Genomic DNA, 11,091 nt, shown 5'->3' on the forward strand with positions numbered 1-11,091 from the left:
CACAAGGAGTGTGTCTACATGTGCATTAGATCTGGGAGAAGTTTATTCATGAGTAAATTATTTGCGAGTAAACACTGCTTGGCAAGTGTCCACACATGCAGGAAGCAGGAACAGATTTGCTGCTAATGGTAGCAAACTGCTCCTGCTTCCTCAGGCCTTGCAATGGGTCCCCGCCACTGCCAGGGGGAGCTCCCAGCTCCCTTTGGTTGCTAGCCCAGGGGCTGCTGGAGAGCACCGGGCCAGGAGATAGCTGTCTCCTGGCCAGGGCTGGGACATTGCTTCCTGCCCCTGGGGGGCTGCCAGGATGGGGACAATATCTCCTGCCCTGGCAGCAGTGAGCTCCAGGCCCTGGCTCCCTGGAGGAAAGGGGGCTTGGAAAGAACTGCAGGGGAGGAGCAGGTCCTAGCCCTCTGCCTTAATCTGCCAGTGGAACAGCTAGCTCGTTGGTAGATGCCCCACTGTCAGATTAGAGCAGGAGGCTGGGACCTGCCCCTCCCCTGCATCTCTTTCCAAGTTTCATGCCTCGATCACTCAATCAGACCACAGGACTGGGAAGTGCCCCTGACTGGGACAATTTCTAGCTTCCACACCGTGTTTGTGGGGCAGGGGCTGGGGAGCCTGTTCCCTGCCCAGCTCCATAATCACGGAGTGGATTGGGGAACAGGCTGGATCTCCCAGTACTGGCCCCACTGGCAATCTCAGAGCAGGGTGCTTGGAGCTCCCTGATGCCAGGGCTGGAAGACATAGTCCCTTCCTGGGCCCCAGGGGTGAAGCCCACCTTGGCAGCAGGCAGCTCCTAGGGTCAGAGAGCAATCTCCCATCCCCAGTGGCTGGCTGCCTGGGAGCAGACTTGCTCCCAGTCAGGTGTCTACATGAGTGCTCCTCCACAGTAAGTACTTGCAAGTTAATTTGCTACTTTCATTTGCAGGTAGCAAATTTACTCATGATTAGCAAGGTTTACTGCTCAGTAAGCATGTGGATGTGTAGATGTACATACTAACTGCATAGTAAACTCTGCTACTGCACAGTCAAGCATCTTGTATAGATGCCCCCAAGGAGTTTAAAGCCAGATCATTAGCCTGACTGAAAAGGATGGCTTGAAACTGTCTCAAACAGCAGAAAATAGAGACTAAGAAGACCTTAGTCCTGCCTCCTATTGGGATATTTGACTCTCAGTGCATACCAAATACAAGAGAGGCTCTGCAGTGTCTGACAAATGTGGAAGAGACAGGACTAGGTGGCACCTTCCCAGGGCAAACTTGCAGAATTGCCTAAGGAGCAAGTAATGGGAGCAATAGGACAAAGGAGTTGATGATGACTGAGTCAGGAAAGCAGCATGTAGAGGTTGACTCAATACCTCTGACTCATACCTGCTGATTTCTGTTTGCATAATTTTTGGAGTATCTGCATGAATAAAGCTGTATCTCTCTTGGTGCATGCCCACACAATCCTCTGAATCCTAAGGCTTTTTACCAGTTAAAACTGTAGCATTTATGACAAGCTTTTCCCCTTCCATGTGGTTTTGTGTGTGGAAAGGGATTGCTGGGTCCTTAGAGTTTTTGTTCTGGTTCTTCCATCTGATTAAAACAAACTGAGTTTATTTGTTTCTAAGCACTTAATTGGTAGAGAGAGCAAAGTATATAAGATGTACACATGTCTGTATATGGATGGCAAAAACTAAATTTAATTAAATAGCTCTTTCTTTTTTAATTCTCAAATCTTAAAAATAATCTTGATACACATTTAAAGCGAGTGTTTGCTGGGGCTAAAGCAAAAGAAATAATTTTTGTTTAAGCTGATACTGTACAACCAGGCCATTCATTTCCCATGCACCATCTCACAGCCCAGGAAAAATACTCTTGAGTCATTGCCAAATCCTTTGCCCTGAATCTGACTTCTCTATTAACAGCCACTACTCTATTCTTACTTACTAAGACCACTGGGAATAACTGTGAAGGCAATAAATTACATACAACAGGTATTTTATACTATGAGACAGTAAACATATTAAGTTACACTTAGTGCCAACCATCTCGTGACTTTATTTTCTTTCCTCAATAGTGATGCAAACAGTTTGTCCAAAACTGATGTGGCTGCCTCTGTAATTTTGTTTACAGTGCAGACTAATGTATATTCAGTACATGTGTGCAAGAGAACTTATAAATTATGCATTAAACATTCTTATACTAATAACGGTGAGAAAACAGGCTTAAAGAAATAATATACTGTGAATGGATAAGTCAGAGCCTGAATTACTTAATTGCTCCAAGATGAAATACAAGATTTCATTTAATGTTGGGACCTTGGCTGTTCTTATAACAAATGAAATATAATCAAATAAATATAGTGCTTAGAAAGGACCTCAAGAGGTTATTATCTAGTCAGTCCCCCTATTCTGGGGCAGATTCACACATACCGCGAATGTTCTGGAACAACATTTGTCCAACTTGTTTGTAAAAAACTTCAAGATAAGGCAGATAGATATACAAGATTAGGCATCTACATCTATACAGATATAGAAACCTCTTAACAGTTTAAAAATGATAGATATTGAATCTGTTAGAATCAAATGTCTTCTGCATTCCAAGTTTTGAATGACTACTATTTTGGTAGTACAAGGCTGGATTCCTTTAACCTTGACTTGATCTACTGTGGAATTACGCTCTGCTAGTCTAGCAAGAAAAGAAACTGGGATGACTGCATGGCTCAGTATGATGGAGCCTTTCAGCTATTCAAATTTGGCCTAAGTCATTAGCAGGGGTGAAGTGACATGGTTGCATCCTACTTCCACTGTGTACCTTGATATGCTGTGAGTTCAGCAACAACACCCTGGACACTCTTGTGTTGAACTACCAGTTATTTATTATTATAATTCTCCGGAATTGTATCCAGGGTGGATCTTAACAATTGCCCTCAGTCTATGTATGCAGAACTTATACTTGCTCTGCCTCTGACTTGACCCAGTCCAGTCCTGTGGAGTGAGTTAAACCAAGAATTCTTCTGGCTCTTCCATGCAAAAAACTAAAACTCTTGATTCCAGAATAATACCTTTTATTAGACCAACTGGGAAATCACAAGAAAATTGTCCTTTTCCGCAAGCTTTCAGGATCAAAGTCCCTTTGTCAGGTTCTGGGAAAAGTATACCTCTGGCTCTTCCAGGCAGAGAAAGGGGAGCCAACAGTGCTGCAAAACAGCGGCAAGGCAAACTGAACCCTGCAGTGCTGAAAATAAGGGCTTTGGCCTTAAAGGGACAGTACAAGGAAAACACAATAAGACACAACACACCTCACCTGCCAGCAGCTCCAGTTCTCTATGGCCTCAATGCCTGGGCCCCTGCAAAATCTGAGACATGGCTAGGACCCTGGGCTGGCATGGATGCTCAACGGGACCAAGTAGGGAGCAGGTGAGGAAGAGGAGACCCGGCTGCTGCAATTGCTGTCCCCAGCTGACCTACAGACAGGAGAAGCCCCAGGACCACTCCCGCTCTGCTTGAGCTAAGGGTTGCAGGAGTGGTTGCATGGGGTGATGGGCTCCAGCAGTGGCAGAAGCAGTCCACAATGTTTCTGCTCATAGCCTGAGGGCTCCAGCTGTGAGAAGCAGCTATACGGGGTGTCAGGCTCCATGTGGGACAGTGGCACGAGGCAGTCCCCCCATCTAGTGCCTGCTTACAGCCAGCAAGAGACACATGGGGTGACTGAGCAAGGAGTAGGAGTGCTTGGAAGGTAGGGGGAATGGGAGGTATGGTACCACTAAGTGTTGGAGGGGTGTGTGTGTCAAGAGCAGGGTGAGGGAATCTTAACTTCTTCTGGGACAAAAATGTCACGGGCAGCTGCTGCCCTGCTGCAGGCAGTGCTCCAGGAGGAAGGAGAAGGGCAGGCTGTAACCACCCCTGCTGCCTCGGTGATCTCCCACACCTCCCTTTTCAGATTCCTCGATCCACCCATGGCCATTAGTGACTAATAGTCATTATTAGCTGATGGCTGTTTAATTGTGTATACAGGACAAGCTGCTTATCTGGGGGTTCAGTCCAGTTCTTGCTGGCCAAATATTCACACATGAATCTGCACCTCTATTGGGAGGTTCATTTAGAGGGGCCGGGTGGGACAACCAATCATCCACTTCCTCAGTCCTAACTGTTCATTTAACAGAGGCACTCTGTTAAGGTGCAATGGTGAAGACGCTTGTATTTCTGATAGTCAACAAGTTTGTGGATAAATCACTTGCTTCAGTTTACTGCACTATTTGTCTGACTTTTCAACAGGTATAAATTCCTCACTCCACGTTATTGAGTAAAAGAATTTTCTTGGGAATTGTAATTTTGCCTCATTCTTTCTTCCTGTTCAGTGCTGGCTGTCATTAGTCATGAGAGCGCTTTGAAGCAATGTCAGTCATCCTCCTAGCTATTATTAAATGGTTACTTCCTGACTTAGACAACATAAAACAGTAAGTTTCTTTCAGATAATATTTGCCTGTAACCATACTTAACAGAACACAGTATAACATTTTAACTGTAGTTATGCTAATGTTTTCACTTCAGGACATTGAGATCCATGGGTTATTTATAGTGTCTCTGTTGGTCTGTGATAGAGATTCTCCTCGGGCTTCTTTAAGTAGCAGGCAGAATAATCCCCTGAGTTCTAGATCTTTTATTAATCATGTGTATACTTTTATAGGAGAAGTCCTATATCCTACCTACATGCTTTAATGCTATTAACAAAAATACTTTAAATAGAACATTGTGTTTTGCCCAAACATTTTCATATGAGGAATTATAGAACTGAAATTATAGAAACTAATATCAATAGATTTCATAAGCAGCAAGTTCTACTCTGAAAATATGCTTAAGGTCATTACCCCACTACTATGGATATCTACATACCCTTACACCACAATGCGATGCTGCGGCTAGTAAAGCGACCAAAATGCTGGCTTGCATCCATAGATGCTTCTCAAGCAAATCCCGGGACGGCATTCTCCCCTTGTATTCGGCCTTGGTGAGGCCACAGCTGGAGTACTGCGTCCAGTTTTGGGCTCCACAATTCAAAAAGGATGTGGAGAAGCTTGAGAGAGTCCAGAGGAGAGCCACACGCATGATCAGAGGTCAGGAAAACAGATCTTACAATGACAGGCTGAGAGCCATGGGACTCTTTAGCCTGGAAAAGCGTAGGCTCAGGGTGATCTAATGGCCACCTATAAGTTTATCAGGGGTGACCACCAGGATCTGGGGGAACGTCTGTTCACCAGAGCGCCCCAAAGGATGACAAGGTCGAACGGTCACAAACTCCTGCAAGACTGTTTCAGGCTGGACATAAGGAAGAATTTCTTTACTGTCCAAGCCCCCAAGGTCTGGAACAGTCTGCCAGCGAAGGTGGTTCAAGCAGCTACATTGAACACCTTCAAGAGTAAATTGGATACTTATCTTGCTGGGATCCTATGACCCCAGCTGACTTCCTGCCCTTTGGGCAGGGGGCTGGACTCGATGATCTCCCGAGGTCCCTTCCAGCCTAATGTCTATGAAATCTATGAAATATTCTGAAATAATTGTCCGAAATCATTTGAATGGAGATACTATAATATTTGGGACCATCTTTTATAGAATGCTCTATTTTACTTAACATTTTGTTAAGGGGCTTTTTTAAAATTAGGACAATAGGAAGCTTTAATTCTAATATTGGAAGGATTGAACTTTTACTATTCAGAGTGAAACAACTATGCTACCCTCTGCTCTGCGAAGCTCAAGGGTACAAAGGAAAAGGAAACTTACAGACAAATGTCTCTAAATTCTTAACAGAGGATGGTATATAAAGCTTTTGCTACTTGCCCTTCTCCTTGCAGGTCTATTAAAGCCCTTTTATATGACCTCCCCAAAACCAGTGGGACTCTGCTGTTTCTGGAGAGACAATTAGGGCTGTAGTGGATGTTGAAATGGGGCAGACCTTCATTGCATTAGTTACAGAATGCATTATTGTATACTCTAAAAGTAAAATCCCACTGATGTCAATGGCAGCACTTTCAATAACTTCAGTGAGGTCAGGATGTCAGGAAAGTTGCAACTTCCATTTATTTCAACATGTGATAACTAAATATTTATTATGCTCTGAAAAGTAAGGTTACAGTATGGCTGAGGAAGTCCTTTCATAGGGGCTGCATCTACACAAGACACTTACTGTGTAGTAGCTCGTTACGACTGCACAGTAATGTCACTGGGCATGAACCGTGATGCAGCACTATTGCGCAGTAGTAACAAGATGCTGTGCAGTAGTAATGAGCTACTATGCAGTAAGTATCACTAGGCAACTGTGCCAGGATGCTACTGTGCAGTAATGCTGGTTACTGCACAGTCATTTAGTACTTGATTGTGCAAGTACTAAATGACTGTGTAGTAACAACTCCACAGAGGACAGCTTGTGTAGATGGGCCCAGTGTTACCTTTCTATGTTTAGGCACTTATAATTTAATGGAAAAAATCATATTTGGAAGAAACATTTCATGCTTATTCTTATCCAGAAATATATTAGTTCAGCAAGATTCCATTAAGTGACTTTTGAGTTAGCAGAGTTTTGGAAAATAGATTTAATGACCTGAAAAATGTATTTTGATGATATGTTTTTTTGTATTTCACTAACTAAAAGAGGCCAAGATGTTACCCAGCTTCCACAAGTAATGGATCCTGCATTATAAACAAAGGAAGATGGAAAACAAATGATAAATCATGGCTGAAATGTTCCAAAATTCCTCTTTGGGACTAAAGAGAGAGTTATGGAAAGAGAGAATTTTCTCATGTACATCTGTGAAGCCACCCTTGGGAGTGGATTGCAGAGAGACACTTGCAGGCTACTCCTCCTTTATTTTTCATGTTTCCAAACCCTGCAGAGAAATACGGGCAACACGCTGGGTCAGAATGCAATCGCTGAGGGGTTGCCCTGGGTTATGAGACAGAATGGGGAGAGTCAAAGACTTCTTCAGAAGCTCAGGTTTGAATACCCACTGTTGGAAGAAATTTTTATTCCAGGGGCAGAACTGACATCAGACTCAAATGGGGCAGACTCAAATGTCCAGACGAGCATGCACATGCCTCTTGCCCTGTCTCAAACTCCTATGAGATGGGGCAAGAAGCAGGTGCGGGAATGAAAAAGTGTTCCCCACGCTGCAAACTTGCAGTGCAGGGAGAAAAGTAGACCCCTGGATATCCAGGGGTCTAAAAAAACCAAAGTTTAAAAATCAGGCAAGGCACGGTCCCAAACCATACCCTGAGACAACCGGAGGCTGGGTCCTCCACAGAGATGCTCTGGCTGCCAGAGTATCTCTGTGGCTGGCCCCTCACCCTGGTGCTGAACACGCGGCCTGCCCGTGCAGAGCAGGCCGCATGTTCAGCACCAGGACTCCAGTGCCGGTAAGTAAAGGGTCAGGGAGGCTGGAGGAGGGGAGATGAGACCATGGGGGGATCCCTGTGGTCCCAGCCACTCCCCCAGCCCCCCAGCCCTGCTCTGCTCAGCCTCACCCCCCGCCTGCCCCCTCAACCCCCCATTCACTTCCCTGCCTGGCCCCTCCCCCTCCCAGCCCCCCAACCCCCGATCACTTCCCTGATCAGCCCCGTCCCCTGCCACCCCCCTGACCCCTCCATCACTTCCCTGCCTCACCGCTCCCCCTGCTTGCCCCTGATCACTTCCCTTCCTGGCCCCACCCCCCCAGCTTCACCCCCGACCCCCCTGATTACTTCCCTGCCCAGCCCCTCCCCCTGTCTTCTCCCCCGACCCCCAATCACTTCCCTGCCCATCCCCATCCCCTGCCAGCCCCCCCACCCCCCAATCACTTCCCTGCCTGCCCCATTCCCCCACCTGCCCCCCATCACTTCCCTGCCCAGCCCCCCCTCTGCCTTCCCCTGACCCCCCGATCGCTTCCCTGCCTGGCCCCTCCCCCTGCCTTCCACAACCCTGCCCCAATCACTTCCCTTCCCAGCCCCGCCCTCTGCCAGCCCCCCTGCCCCCCTGATCACTTCCCTGCCCAGCTCCTCCCCCCACCTGCCTCCCCATCACTTCCCTGCCTGGCCCTCCCCCCGCCAGCCCCCCAAGCCCCCCAAACCCTGCCCAGCCTGGCCCCATCCCCCCCATCCCCCAAGCCCCCCCGATCCCTGCCCCCCACAGCATCCTCATAGTTTAAAAAAAACCAAAACCCCTGGCACTTACCGGCAGTCTGGCTGCTGTCTGTGTCACTGGGGCCCATCTGCACAGCGCAGGGCAGAGGGACAGTCCCAGTGCCCCCAACCTGGGCCCTCCTGTCCCCCACTGCCCTGTGCTGCCCCGGGAGGCTCTGCCAGGAGGACCTGGAGCCCCACCACCCCTGCTTCCAGGGTAAATACAGGCTTCTTATTTCTTTTTTTTCCCCTTTTTTCTTCTATAAAGCGAAGGTGCCTGGGGTTGTGGGGGCAACCATAGGGGCCTGAGAGTACAAGTGGGGGGTAGGGTTAGGTGAGGCAGCCATTGCAGGGTCTGGGGGTGTGGGGGGTGTGGGGCTGGGGGCATAGCCATTCAGGGGGCTGTAGCAGCTGGCAGGGGATAGGGCCAAGTGGGGCAGCAATCAGGGCCTGGGGTGGGGCATGTGGGTCTTGCAGGGGGATGGTAGCCCTGTGGAGGGGTCATTTGGCCCCTGTTGGGGGGCCATAAACCTTGTTGAAGGGCCGTAGCCCCTATGTGGGGACCAAATCTCCTGTTGGGGGGCCATAACACCTGTTGGGGGGGCCATAGCCCTTGTGTGGGGGCCGCATCCCCTGTTGGGTGGCTGTATAACCTGTGTGGGGGCTGTAGCCCTCATGTGGGGGCCGAATCCCCTATTTGGGGGCTGTAGATCCTATGTGGGGGCCATAGCCCCTGTGGGAGGGCAGAAAAATATATATTCATGTATTCATGAATTCATGAAATGTATTTAGAGTTCACTTTATTATTATGATAAGAGACTTGCTTTAACACTAGATATATCAATAAAACATTGTCAACTCATCACTGTCTCTGTCTCACTTTACTTTCTTTCTTTATAGTGGTCTTTTGTTTTACTTGTGGAGGCACATGGATTTTGGGGTATTTTATAGAGTTACTTTGGGATTTTTTTTTTATCAGGGGTTTTTCAGTTTTCTAATAGGGAACGCCAGAATTCCTGCTAGGGAGGCCAGTGGCAGGACCCTGCCTGCTCATAGCTGACAACTTGGACCCGGCTGGCCATGGTTGACCTCCTGGCCAAATGAGGCCAGGAAGATATGCTTTGACAGTTCAAAGCAGGCCACCACACCCAGAACATCTTCTGGATGATAGCTGCCCAGATGCCCAGGCAAGGGGCACATGCGGCAGTAGTGTTGCACAGAGGCCAACTCTGCAGCCACAGCCCACTGGCAGCTGGGTCAGAAGGACAGATGCCTCTACTGGCTGTGCAGGTCCCATTCAGGTCTGGCAAGTGCACAGCAGGTCAGAGCCAGGCAGCAGCCCCCACTGCCAGACTGCAAGGAACTCTCAGGGCTGCTTCAGCAGTCCAGCTGGCACGAGGGGTAATATCCCCAGGTACCAATTGGCTGGGCCCCAGAAGCTCCTGAGCTACTTGCCAGGGCAGCTTTTTATACTGCTGGGAACAGCACAGGTGCTAGCCCTGGGGCTCTAGTGCCCCCTGGCTGCTGATCCGGGAGGAGCCAGGCAGGGTTATTTTCCCCCAAGCGGCAACAAAGTGCATGTCCGAGCACATGCACTGAGGCAAAAAGCCCTGGCTCAAATTTGTACCACTTCTATCTGAGCTGCTACAAGCACATGTGCTTGCATGTGTGGACATGCCCCATGCGGGCCACTCATAGGGGCACAGGCCCTGATGTGGCGTCTTTCTTCTTCCATTGTCTCAATGGATAGCTTGCACAAATGCAGCCTAATTGAATTCATCTCAGCTAGTGGCCCAAGAAAACTACCTGGTTTGCTCATCCTTAAAATTAGCCCTGATCCTGGCATAATTCAAATTGACACCATCTAGCAGAACCTGTAATTTCATTCGTTCCATTTGGGTTTATAAAAAAACCCTAAAAAAATAAACAAAACAAAACAAATACAAACTATGTAATACTGTTGCCTTGTTTCTCTATTGCTTTGGTCCAATTTCCTGTCAGCACAACTTCCTGGGTTCTCTTCCCTCTGTAAGTAATGCAGTTATTAGTAAATTGAGACTTCGCTTTCCCATGTTGAGAAGTAATCTCCATGACAGAGACCACAGGCCCCTTTTAGGGATGTTACTGGGGTGGGTATCAGAAGGGCTTTGGGATTCTCATCAGAATGCACCAAAAGACCTATTCACACCTTGACAGAGGGCTGTCAAGTGCTACTGAAAATGTATCAGAACTAGGAAGTAAAATGGTTTTATTAGGCACTCAGAAACAGAGTGGGTACTTCTACATGTGCAATTAACGTGACGTGATACACTGCAGAGCAGTTTGTTCCAGAGTTAACTGTTCCCGGGTGCAGCATCTGCACATATGTCCAGAACAGCAGCAGTTTGAGCCAAGGTGGAGAAGCCCCAGGCTGGCAGCAGGCTGGTCTTCAGGTAGTGGAGGGGCTGGCTGGGGCATAAGAATAGATTTCATAGACATTAGGGCTGGAAGGGACCTCGGGAGATCATCGAGTCCAGCCCCCTGCCCAAAGGGCAGGAAGTCAGCTGGGGTCATAGGATCCCAGCAAGATAAGCATCCAATTTACTCTTGAAGGTGCTCAATGCAGGCGCTTGAACCACCTCCGCTGGCAGACTGTTCCAGACCTTGGGGGCTCGGACAGTAAAGAAATTCTTCCTTATGTCCAGCCTGAAACGGTCTTGCAGGAGTTTGTGACCGTTCGACCTCGTCATCCCTTGGGGCGCTCTGGTGAACAGACGTTCCCCCAGATCCTGGTGTTCACCCCGATAAACTTATAGGTGGCCATCAGATCACCCCTGAGCCTGCGCTTTTCCAGGCTAAAGAGTCCCGTGGCTCTCAGCCTGTCATCGTAAGATCTGTTTTCCTGACCTCTGATCATGCGCGTGGCTCTCCTCTGGACTCTCTCAAGCTTCTCCACATCCTTTTTGAATTGTGGAGCC

This window comes from Crocodylus siamensis, chromosome 2 (assembly GCF_052110815.1).
Source record: "Crocodylus siamensis isolate JL-2025a chromosome 2, ASM5211081v1, whole genome shotgun sequence".
In the NCBI taxonomy this organism is placed as follows: domain Eukaryota; kingdom Metazoa; phylum Chordata; order Crocodylia; family Crocodylidae; genus Crocodylus; species Crocodylus siamensis.